The 11948-nt window shown below is 36.9% G+C and overlaps 1 non-coding gene across 1 annotated transcript; it reads left to right on the top strand.

The window, feature by feature from the left end:
- The first annotated feature begins 11841 nt into the window (after positions 1 to 11841).
- Positions 11842 to 11948, top strand: LOC127902024 (small nucleolar RNA R71). The gene has a single exon (XR_008054429.1). It is a non-coding gene; the product is annotated as a small nucleolar RNA R71 (small nucleolar RNA).

Consider the following 11948-nt stretch of genomic DNA (forward strand, 5'->3'; position numbering starts at 1 on the left):
AAAAGAGATTTTGCTGAAAGAGTCTTAAAAAATAAAGCACTAGGTAATAATCCATATAATTTTATAAGTCTTATTAGGGAGATATGCATAAAACTAGACTCAACTAGAGCTAATATTGATTTATAAAATTTAGCCTTAGCTGACCTTGACCAATTACAATTTTCAAGTGGGAAATATCTTAGAGAGTTAAGTAATGATTATGCATCAATTGCCAGCAAAACTGGCAAATCATTTGATGAGGAAATAAAAGACAAATATTTTAGAAAATTACCAGGAATCTTAGGAAGTGAAACAGAAAATGAGTGGAAAAATATGAAATTTAGAAAAGGTTTAGGAATAGGACCAAGAATAATATTTACCTGTAAAATAGTTAGAGACAAATGTATACAAGCGGACATTCAGAAGACGCACAAAAAGCAGTCTTATGATTTCTGTAAAAAGGTTATTTATACTCCACAACAGTATAGAGACCAAAGGTACATAAAGAAAAAGTATAAAAAATATTGCCTTATAAATATAGTAATAAGAGAAAAATCCTTAAGAAGAGTCAGACATATAGGAAAGTTAAAAAGAGTAATAATATGTTAAAAAGCCTAGTAAGAAAAAATGTACTTGTTTCATTTGCAGAGATCCAAAACATCTCGTAAATGCTTGTCCTAATAAAAGAAATGACTGTTTCAACGAACATGTCAATCTTGTACATAACTTAGAAGAAGATGTAGTAAGCATAAGTAGCGATGATAGTGAAGCTTATAATATAATTAGTGATTATGAAATTTTAAAATTTGAAGATTTAGAAAATTTAAATCTAGAACCTAATTCTAAGGAATCCACTGATTCGGAAGATGAAGATTATATTTTTATGAATAAAGAGTTAGAAGGATTGGACTTAGAACAATTAGATGAAAAGTAGAATGTCAACATGAATTTGTACATAGACAAGGATCCAATAATATTAGGTGTCAAATTTGTAGACATTTTCCTAATATAGAACTTAGATATAAGTGTAAAAATTGTAAGATAGAAGTCTGTAAATTTTGTTTAGTTAAGAATTATAAAAACCCACCAATAGAAGTACAAAAGTCTAAACAGATCCTAAAATCCCAGAATTTAGAAATATAAAGATTAAATTAGAAATAGAGATTAAAGTTTTAGTTAGAAAATAAAGAATTTGAGTTTACAAAAAAAATTCATAAGTTAGAACAGAATCAAAATAGACAGGAGAATAAATAGATTATTGAGGCAAAAGAAGAATACTTGGATGAGTGTTTAGAACAACATTCTGAGACATTTGATGATCAACTGCCTCTTAGCAGATCTTCACCTTTTATACCTTAGATTGCTTTACTTTTTTTTTTTGAAAAGAAAGTAAACATTTCCATTAATCACAACACTTTAAATACATCTTGGACCTCAGCAGGAATAGATTCTATCCAGACAGAGGAAGAATTTCTTTCCAAAGCAATCTTAGCTAGGGAATGGGCATAAGCATTACATTGTCTTGGGACATAATGGACTGCAGCTTCTTGGAAATTCCTTAATTGATTTCGAATGTCCAAAATTGTCCAAAAAAATTCTGTTCTGCTACCCTTAGTGTTTTGTTTGCTAATTGAACCACTTCTAAGCAATCAGATTCTAAAATCAGGGAGGTTAGCTAAGCTGTTCTCGCTACTTGGATGCCCCATTGTATTGCTTCAGCCTTAGCAAGATTGACATTTCCACTGAAGTGAGCTTGTTTAGCACCAGCCGCAATCACATTACCTTTTGAGTCTCTTATCTCTGCTCCAAGAACTGTTGTTAATAAATTTTATAATCAATTGCTACTAATGCCAATGTGCAAGTATACACAACAAGTAATAAAGTGATGAATATTCAAGATCGTCTCCACATGGATTGATGTTACTCGAAATGCTATAGCAATCACAATAGTGCAAACCAACTTAAGTCCGAAGTTAACAAACGTAAAATGAGTTCTATCGTAATTGATGATTGTGAGAGAATAAAGTAAAACAATACCGTAATGAAATAAAATAAATTAAATGTGTCTAAGATTCAATTGAGATTATGGTAGTTGAATGATCAAACTTTCCTTATGGGCTGACTGTTTTTCATCAAGTTAACTCCGGTTGTTACGGCAAGTGCTGCAACACTGGGCAGAATTAATCTGCATCCTCAGCTGTTGCATATTGGAACTCTCATACCCTTAAATACACTAGCAATGACCAGTTGCTAATCTACTCATGATATGACTTTATGACCCTTTTAGTCTCTCTACCCTACAAGATGAGAATCTATATCTAGTGTGTCACAAATCTTAACTTCAAGTATTGCCCTTATGGGATTCAAGATAACTTAATCCAGGAAACTTAACTTAAGATCAGGTAATACTCTAATAATATCCGCTAAGACATGCCCTTTTGCTGCTCTATCTTAACTGGAACTATTAAATTGGTGGTCAACCGAAATAACAGTTATATTAATAATAACTACTAGAGTAAAGTACTACAGTAATGACATAACAATACATAAGAACAGTCAAGAACCCATTGGATTGTTTGTCACTCAACTACAAGCAACTCTAGTTCATATTCTGAATGAGAAAAATAAAAATAAATATATTGTTCACGGGATACATCAGAACAATCAAAGAAAGAAGAAGAGTAAAAGTTGAGAACATCAAAAATCAAATCCAAATAACTCTGCTGGAATCCTCAATTTTGCTGAAGCCGTCTCCTTTTTTTCCGATCTTCTTCTCCTCTTTTCTCTAATGTATTAATGATAATCCCCTTGCCCCCTTTCTATGTGGTGAGCGCCCCCCTTTTATACTACAAATTAGGGTAAACAAAAGTCCGTGGGCGTGCATGAGTTAAATTAGGAAACATACAGATCGCCATTCTGCAGCTGGCCCGTGCCTAAGTTGTCTCCCTCATTGCTCCCAGATTGCTACAACACTGGTTGCTCTAACAATAGCTACAACATTGCACTGTTCCCGATTGTGCTTTACTTCTTTTGCGGCCATCTTCTTTCCTCCTCTTGCTAATCTAATGTCTCAACATCCCTTCATGAATTAAGACTTTATGAAAACCTACAATTATGTACCTGTTTTGAGCACAAATTACTTTAATTCAAGCAAAACTTATTAAGACTCAACTAAAATGATTGTTTATGTAAAATATAACCAAAATGTAATAAAAACACCTTATTTGTTCTCTAAGTGATCTTGATTTAAGTCTAGAATTGATGTAATAACCCTCATTTCATAAAGTTATCACACCCCCAAACTTAAACCATTACTTGTCCTCAAGTAATGACAACATACTAATACTTTACGCAAACAATCATGCAACACAACTTTATCTCTTTTATCAAATTTGCAAGGATTCTTCCACATTCAGATCACAATCCCAATCATGCAAAGTGACCATAGTAAATCAGTTCTACGCTTAAGCTTATTTCTGTCCATAGTGTGTGTGTGCTACTTTGATTGAATTCCAGAGATGCTATAACATCACTAAAAGATTGCATGTAATTCAGCAGTAACAAAATTTCATTCATATATGGGGTAGCATAAATTTCACATACTCAAATTGTGATGATTTTAAGATTGAAAACTAGAGAGTATTCAACCTCCTCACTGCAACATTTATTTTTCATGTGAATGTCAATAAATTGTAATGATGACACCCAATTACTCAAACCATGCCCAGATCAGAGTTGCTGTAGCAATATCTGTAATATAATCTTATCTAGAGATATCCTTTACTCAAGGCTGAACATGGGGCTCATGAACAGACTTGTCTACTCAATGCCTTAGGCAGAAGACTTTTTTTTTAAATGCTACATCATTGCTCATAACTCTTGCTACATTTGAACACAATTCTGCATATGGGGTATATACTTAGATATGGTTACTCAGCAACTTGAGCCATTGGAACCGAGTTTATTTCATAGATATCACAGTCGATCAAACTTGCTTTTCCCCCCAAACTTAATATCTTTTCTATTCTTTTGGCTCTGCTCTAGCAGTCTCATACAATTCAACCAAAGTTTAAGCGTCAGGATAGAATTTCAACCTCCATCTATAACTATCTCTACTTGGCATTCTCATAAATACTGAATAACACTCAATTTATCTTCATTAGGTTTTCAAATCCATACACAAATATTAGATAACAGAGCTTCATACAACACACAAACATAAACACATGCACTTAGAAACACAACCCTCCCAAACTTGAGAGTTGCTGTGTCCTCACAAGCATACATAGCAAAGTCACACAAGTTGACAAGGACATGGAATACTTTAGAAAATACCACACAAATGGAAAAACAGAATGAAAGAAAAGTTTTTTTTTTATTAAACATGAAATAAATTAATTTTTATTAAACATGAAATAAATTAACTAGCAAAGAGGGAATACTTCCCTGTGGCTGGTACTGCTGCAACATGACGGGCAGACATCAGCGCTTCTTGGATGCACTGCGCAGCTTATCCTTTGGTGAAACTTGTGGGGAAGTAGCTGACAACGTCTTTGTCTTTTTCTTCACGGGGCTGTTGAGAGGAGTTGTGGCTTGGGTAGCTTGCGTGATTGCCACCGATCTGGTTCATTTTGGCTGTGTCGAGGCTGCTGCAGCAGTGCCTCTAGACATACTGCCCTTTCTTTTGCTGGATTGTCACGGACTGGTACGAACAGGTTGGCTAGGAGTTTGCTGTGGAGGAGTTGGAGTTGATGCATCAGCTGCCTGGCCCTCAACTGTGATGGCGGCAATGATATCAAGTAGCTGCTTGGCTTCTGTAGGTGTAGGCGTAACTCTGGTTACTACAGCAGCCAACTCTGCATCGACTTGCTTCATTTCATCTTCAGAGGTTGGAGGTGTTGCTATTTTTTCCTTGCACGCAAGGACTGGAATAGAGGGTTCCTCTTCAGGGTCCTCCTCTTCATCTTCTTGAATAATGTGCCTTTTCTTAGTTTTGGAATGGGTTTAGATAGAGGGTTCTTCACGTTCTTTCTCAGAGTCATCCTTTGCCTCTGTGGGTGAGCTGTCAGTCGCAGACTTGTCACTTTCTTCCTCAGGTTGATCAGATGGTTCATCAACTTCTGATTCTACCTTTGCTTGTGGTTCATCTATGGCAGTGGCTTCTTCACTGGCTTCTGCTGGAGCACATGTGGTATTGGTGTCAAAATTGTACTGCTGGAGCAATGAATCAGAGAAGTTCCAGTGAGTGCTTTCATGTAAAGAGGAAATTGGTGTAGTTGGTTGTCCAGGTGTTGTAGATAGCTCCAAAAGCAATCGTTTTCCCTCTGCTGAGCCTCAGCACATTGAGTTATACTGGTGCTTAGCGTCTGGATTGTTTGTTTTAAACCAATAGCTCGTCTTGCTCCTGTTACAGCAGCTGGTTCAGTTGTTGTTCCAGCACTCTCACCAGCAACTCTCTCAATGGTACGTGCCGTAAAGGCACCATCATTCTTGACATGTTCATCTTTCGCGTCAAGACGAACACCAGATACGACACATATGCTGGTAATGAGTGAAGGAAATAGTAAGTCAGCAATTTTGTGATTCTTTACTGCACAATCTCTGATTTCTTTTTCGATTATACTACCCACATCTATGGGAAGCCCTCGAACAATGACATATAACAAAACCAACCTTTCTTGTGAAACCGTAGTAGTGTGAGTGGTTGACATAAGCCTAGATTTCAGAAATTTCACCTACACCTTAGCAATAGGTTTCAAATCTATCATATTAACTACACGCCCGTCCTCATTAGCCCATGATGCCCCTTCTATTGTAAAAGTTGTGAAAATGGTGTTCTATTTTTTCGGGGTCAATTTATCAAGCAACTTGGCATACTCACAATTAATTTCCACAGGTAAATTATAAAAAGCATTTATAACGCGGGAGTCTAATGGAACAAGTGTGTTTATTACCCAAATATTGTGCTGATCAAGGCTTACCAAATTGGCGTAAAATACCTTGACTACTGGTAGCACATGATCTCGAGGGTGGTTGCAAAACTCTAACCATCCACGCTTTGCTGCAGCATTGTGTATTGTTTGCACAATTCCGGTGAGTTGTTCTAGAAATTGAAACCCTTTTTCTTCCAGAATCTTTCGCGGCTTAATGAATTCTTCATATTTTTCTTCAGCATGGTAACTTTGGAAGCGTGAAGGATCTTTGAGTCGGCTTGCTGTTTTCTTATACCTTGGCATGACTATAACAGTAACAAAGTGAGGATAATGTCCCTGAGAGTAAAAAGAGAAGATGAGGGTAAGAATTATTAGAGTTGTGCTTGCGAAGGAGAAGGGGAATAGTGCTGTAGGTCACTACACATAGTGATTCCCTTTTATTGTTGAATTTAAATAAAGATAAATCCGGTAAATAAAGATAAATTAGGGAAGAGAATATTTTGAATATAATGAGTATATCCCAAAAACATAGGCCAGCGAAATTAATGCATTAATTTCGGAGATTTTTTCTCAATTGCTATCCAAATCCATGCAGCCATCTGTCATGATTTATATCCAATGGTAAGTGAGAGGTTCAAATTTTTAATTTACTGTAACGGTAATATTGGTTGCTGCAGCACCCATTTGCTTGCTTTAGCAACGGTTACATACTCCACTCCAATACCCTCTGACACGTGGCTTGCCTCTGCACTTTGTCACCATACAATCCCACTTGTCAAAATGGAAATCTAGTGCCACTCATACTTACCACAAAAACTAAAACCAATTCTAAAAATAATTAAAAATAAAGAGATCAAATGATAGCAAAGTAAAGAATGCAATAATGTGAAAAGATAAAACTAAATAACTTGAATTGAATAACGAAATTAAATAAAATGGAAGAGAGGGAGAGCCGTCAACAAAACCAAAGAGGATCAAACTTGGTTTGAGGTGGCTGTCTCCACAATGGGCTGCCTCCAATTGAGCGCTTGATTTAAGGTCCTTCAGCCTGACCTTCTTTCACTGCTCAATAGTTGGGTTCTTTAAGGAGTAAAACCTCATTTGAATAATCTGCCGTTGGGTGTATGTAATGCTTAACCCTGTGTCCATTAACTTTAAATTTGTGACCTGTTTGTTCATCTAGAAGATCAATAGCTCCATGAGGATAAAATTTTAATAGCCTAAAAGGTCCAGACCATCGTGATTTTAGCTTCCCTATAAATAATCTTAGTCTTGTATTGTGGAGCAGCACTAGTCGACCAGGGCTAAATTGCCTGTTTTGAATATGCTTGTCATGCCAATGTTTTGTCCTCTCTTTATAGATTCTCCCATTTTCATATGAAATAAGCCTTAATTCGTCAAGCTCACAAAGTTGAAGCTTCCTTTACTCGGCTGCAGCATGAATATCCCAATTTAATTTCTTCAGTGCCTAGTGTGCTTTATGCTTTAGCTCTAGTGGCAAGTGACAAGCCTTCCCATAAGCAATTCGGTAAGGAGACATGCCAAGTGGAGTTTTGTATGCTGTTCTGTATGAGCGTAGGGAGTCATGTAATTGCAAAGACCAATCTTTCCTTGTTGGGTTTACCACTTTTTCTAAGATCTTTTTAATTTCTCTGTTGGACACTTCAGCCTGACCATTGGATTGAGGGTGATATGCTGTTGCTACCTTGAGTCTGACTCCATATTTTACCATAGTTAGAGCAAAGACTTTGTTGAAAAAATGAGTACCCTCATCACTAATAATTGCTCTAGAAGTGCCAAACATGGAGAAAATATTTTGCTGAAGAAAAGCCACCATTGTTTTAGCATCATTGGTAGGTAATGCTGCAGGTTCTACCCACTTGGAGACATAATCCACAGCAACAAGGATATATAAGTTCCCAAAGGATGGTGGGAAAGGTCCCATGAAATCTATTCCCCAGACATAAAAAACTTTCACTTCCAGAACGTTAGTCAATGACATTTCATGTCTTTTAGTTACGTTCCCTGTCCTTTGACACATGTCACAACATTTAACAAATTCATAAGCATCTTTAGAAATAGTAGGCCAGTAATAACCTGATTGTAGAACTTTAGCAGTTGTTCTGTGACCACCAAAATATCCTCCATATGCTGCAGCATAGCATGACTCCAGTATGTGGGGGATTTCTCCTTCTGAAGCACATCTTCGTATTACTTGATCTGAACATAACTTATATAAATGTGGGTCATCCTACTGATAACTTCTAACATCATGAAAGAATTTATTTTTTCTCCTGAACCTTCATCTCAGGTGGTAGCATCCTACTTACTAAGTAGTTAGCAAAATCTGCATACCATGGAGATCCTGACTGCTGCAGCATCTGTGCTTGCTGTACTACCAACAGCTGTTCATCAGGAAAAGTTTCAGTGATGTCCCTCATTGTCAATGTACTAATGTCTGCTTCCAGCCGTGATAGGTGGTCTGCTATTTGATTCTCAGTCCTCTTTCTATCTTTAATTTCCAGATCAAATTCTTGAAGCAATAAGATCCATCTGATTAATCTTGGTTTGGCATCCTTCTTTGAAATTAAGTATTTAATGGCTGCATGGTTTGTGTATACAATCACTTTAGTACCCACCAAGTAAGCTCTGAATTTGTCAAAAGCAAATACTACTGCTAGCAACTCTTTCTCTGTAGTGGTGTAATTGATTTGAGTTTGAGTAAGAGTTTTGTTTGCATAGTATATGGAGTGAAAAACCTTATCATTTCTTTGCCCTCATACTGCTCCCACAGAATGATCACTAGCATCACACATCAGTTTAAATAGTAGAGTCCAGTCTGGAGATATAACTACTGGTGCAGTGATCAGAGCTTTATTTAATTCTCCAAATGCTTGAAGACAATCTTTGTCAAAGTGAAAGGGCTTGTCATGTTCCAGTAATGAGTATAATGGTTTAGTTACCTTGGAAAAATCCTTAATGAATCTTCTGTAAAATCCAATATGACCCAAAAAACTCCTAATCCCCTTTATCGAAGTGGGGAGTGGTAGTTTATCTATTACCTCTATCTTGGCTTTGTCTACCTCAATGCCTTTCTTGGACACCTTATAACCCAACACTATTCCTTCTTGCACTATGAAATGACACTTTTCCCAATTGAGTACTAAGTTAGTCATCTCACATCTTTTAAGAACTTCTTCCAAGTTGTGTAAACAATCATTGTATGTCTCTCTAAAAACTGAGAAATCATCCATGAAAACTTCTAAAGTTTGCTCTACTATTAGAAAAAATAAACATCATGCATCTCTGAAAAGTTGCTGGAGCATTGCACAACTCAAAGGACATTCTTCTGAAGGCAAATGTTCCATAAGGACAGGTAAATGTAGTATTCTCCTGATCCTCTGGAGCTATGATAATCTGGTTGTAGCCTGAATACCCATCTAGGAAGCAATAGTACTGTTTTCCAGCAAGTCTGTCTAACATTTGATCTATGAATGGGAGTGGGAAGTGATATTTCCTTGTGGCTTTGTTGAGCTTTCTGTAATCCATATATACTCTCCATCTAGTCACTGTCCTTGTAGGAATAAGTTCATCCCTCTTATTAGCTATCACTGTTATCCCTCCCCTATTTGGAACACATTGAACTGGGCTCACCCACGAACTGTCTGATATTGGATATATGATTCAAGCATCCAACCATTTGATGATTTCCCTTTTCACCACTTCTTTCATAATAGGGTTTAACTTTCTCTGATGCTCCACCAAATTGCTGTGGCAATCTTCTAACAGGATTTTATGCATGCATATTGATGGGCTTATCCCTTTGATGTCTGCCATGGTTCATCCAATTGCTCTTCTGTATCTTCCAAGCAAATCTATTAGACTCTGTTCTTGACCTGCATTCAAGGTAGAAGAAATGATTACAAGGAGTGTGTTGTTTTGACCAAGATAAATATATTTCAAATGTGAAGGTAACAATTTTAATTCAAGACTAGGAGGTGATTCAATAGATGGTAAAGTTATTTTTACTTCCCTGTCCGAAAGATTCAGATGCTCAATAAACCTGTTGTGCCTATCAGATTGCTTTTCTTCCTTCCAATCTATCTGGTTTGCTGCAACATCTTCATCTTCTAAATCTTCAAAGGTGGTGACTTTGTTGATCTCATTACTGCAGCATCTGTTCATTCTGTCTGCTACAATAAAATCCACGACACTTAGGAAATTGCAATCTTCTACTTTATCAGAGTTCTTCATAGCCTCTAGTACATTAAATGTGACTTGCTGATCATTCACTCTTATGGTGAGCTCTCCTTTCTGCACATCTATCAGATTCTTTCCAGTTGCTAGAAAAGGTCTTCCAAGTATAATAGGTACCTCTTTATCAGCTTCAAAGTCTAGTACAATGAAGTCTACTGGGAAGATGAATTTGTCAACCTTCATTAGTACATCCTGAAATTTTCCTTCAGGGTATGCATGAGATTTGTCAGCCAATTGGAGAGTGACTGTTATTGGTCTGCATTCCCTTATTCCCAGCTGCTTAAATACAGACAATGGCATCAGATTAATAATGGCTCTCAAGTCACAAAGTGTTCTGCCAGTGTACCTAGTTCTTATAGAGCAGGGTATTATAAAACTTCCTTGATCCTTCACTTTTGTAGGAATCTTACTTTGGAGCATATGACTGCTTTCCTGTGTTAAAGCAACAGTTTCAAATTCTCCCAGCCTTTTCTTTCATGCCAAGATGTCTTTTAGAAATTTCACATAATTTGGCATTTGCTCCAAAGCTTCCACGAAAGGTATGTTGATGTGTAACTGCTTCAGCACTTCCAGAAATTTACTGAACTACTTGTCTTGTTTTTGCTTCTGTAATCTTTGTGAGAAATGTGGTGGATGTCTAAACTGCTGGGTAGCTTCAGGAGGTACCAAACTCTGCTTGTTTGGTTTGGTGTAGGTCGTGGCTATTGGTGTTGCAACTTCTTTTTCAGCATGTTCTGGTTGAGTTCCCTCTGAAGTTGCTGTAGCTTGGCCCATGTAACCAGTGTCTTGATGGTTGGGATGTTGTAACATGCTTCCATTTTGAGGTGATTTTTGTAATGAATTGAATTCCATCCCATTTTTAGTCACATCAACTGGGATATCAACATTCTTTCCAGATATCAAATTAATTACTTTGCAGTGTTCTTTGCACTCTCTCATAGGGTCTTCTGTGTTGCTAGGTAAGCTTCCTTGAGTTCTGCTATTCATTGCTGTGGCAAGTTGTCCCATTTGATTTTCCAGGTTTCTCAAGGATACAGCTTGACTCTGCACAATTGCTTCATTCTTTGCAATGTATTCCTTAATCAGTGCTTCCAGTGAAGTGATTGGATCCTGACTGATATGGTTTTGCCCCTGACTCTGCTGATGAAAACTAGGTGGTTGAGTGTTCCTATTTTGTCCATTTAATGCTGGAGCATTTCGATTTTGACTGCTCCAAGAAAAATTTGGGTGTTGTTTCTAGCCAGGGTTGTAAGTATTTGAATATGGGTTGTTCTGAAGCTGTCGATTGAAATTACACACATAGTTTATTGAAGTTGGATTTCTAAGATAATTATCAAAGTCATGTTCTTCACAATAGTATACACAAAAAAGTTCAGCAACTTGCTTTACTACTACTGGAGCAGATGTCATGGCCTTTACCATGTTAGTCAATGAGGTTACTTGTGATGATAAGGCTGTAATTGCATCTATGTTATGTACCCCTGCAGTTCCTCTTGCTACTGGTTGCCTAGTTGATGGCCACTGATAATTATTATTGCCAATTCTCTCTAGAATTTCATAAGCTTCAGTGTAAGATTTGGATAACAGGGCTCCATTTGCTGATGCATCCATCATTAATCTAGTACTAGGATTCAACCCATTGTAGAAAGTTTCCAATTGAATACAACAAGGAATGCCATGATGAGGACACCTTCTGAGCAGTTCTTTGAATCTTTCCCAAGCCTCATACAAACTCTCATCTTCAAGTTGATGGAAAGAAGTAATCTCATTCCTTAATTT

Source organism: Citrus sinensis, chromosome 4, assembly GCF_022201045.2.
Source record: "Citrus sinensis cultivar Valencia sweet orange chromosome 4, DVS_A1.0, whole genome shotgun sequence".
In the NCBI taxonomy this organism is placed as follows: Eukaryota; Viridiplantae; Streptophyta; class Magnoliopsida; order Sapindales; family Rutaceae; genus Citrus; species Citrus sinensis.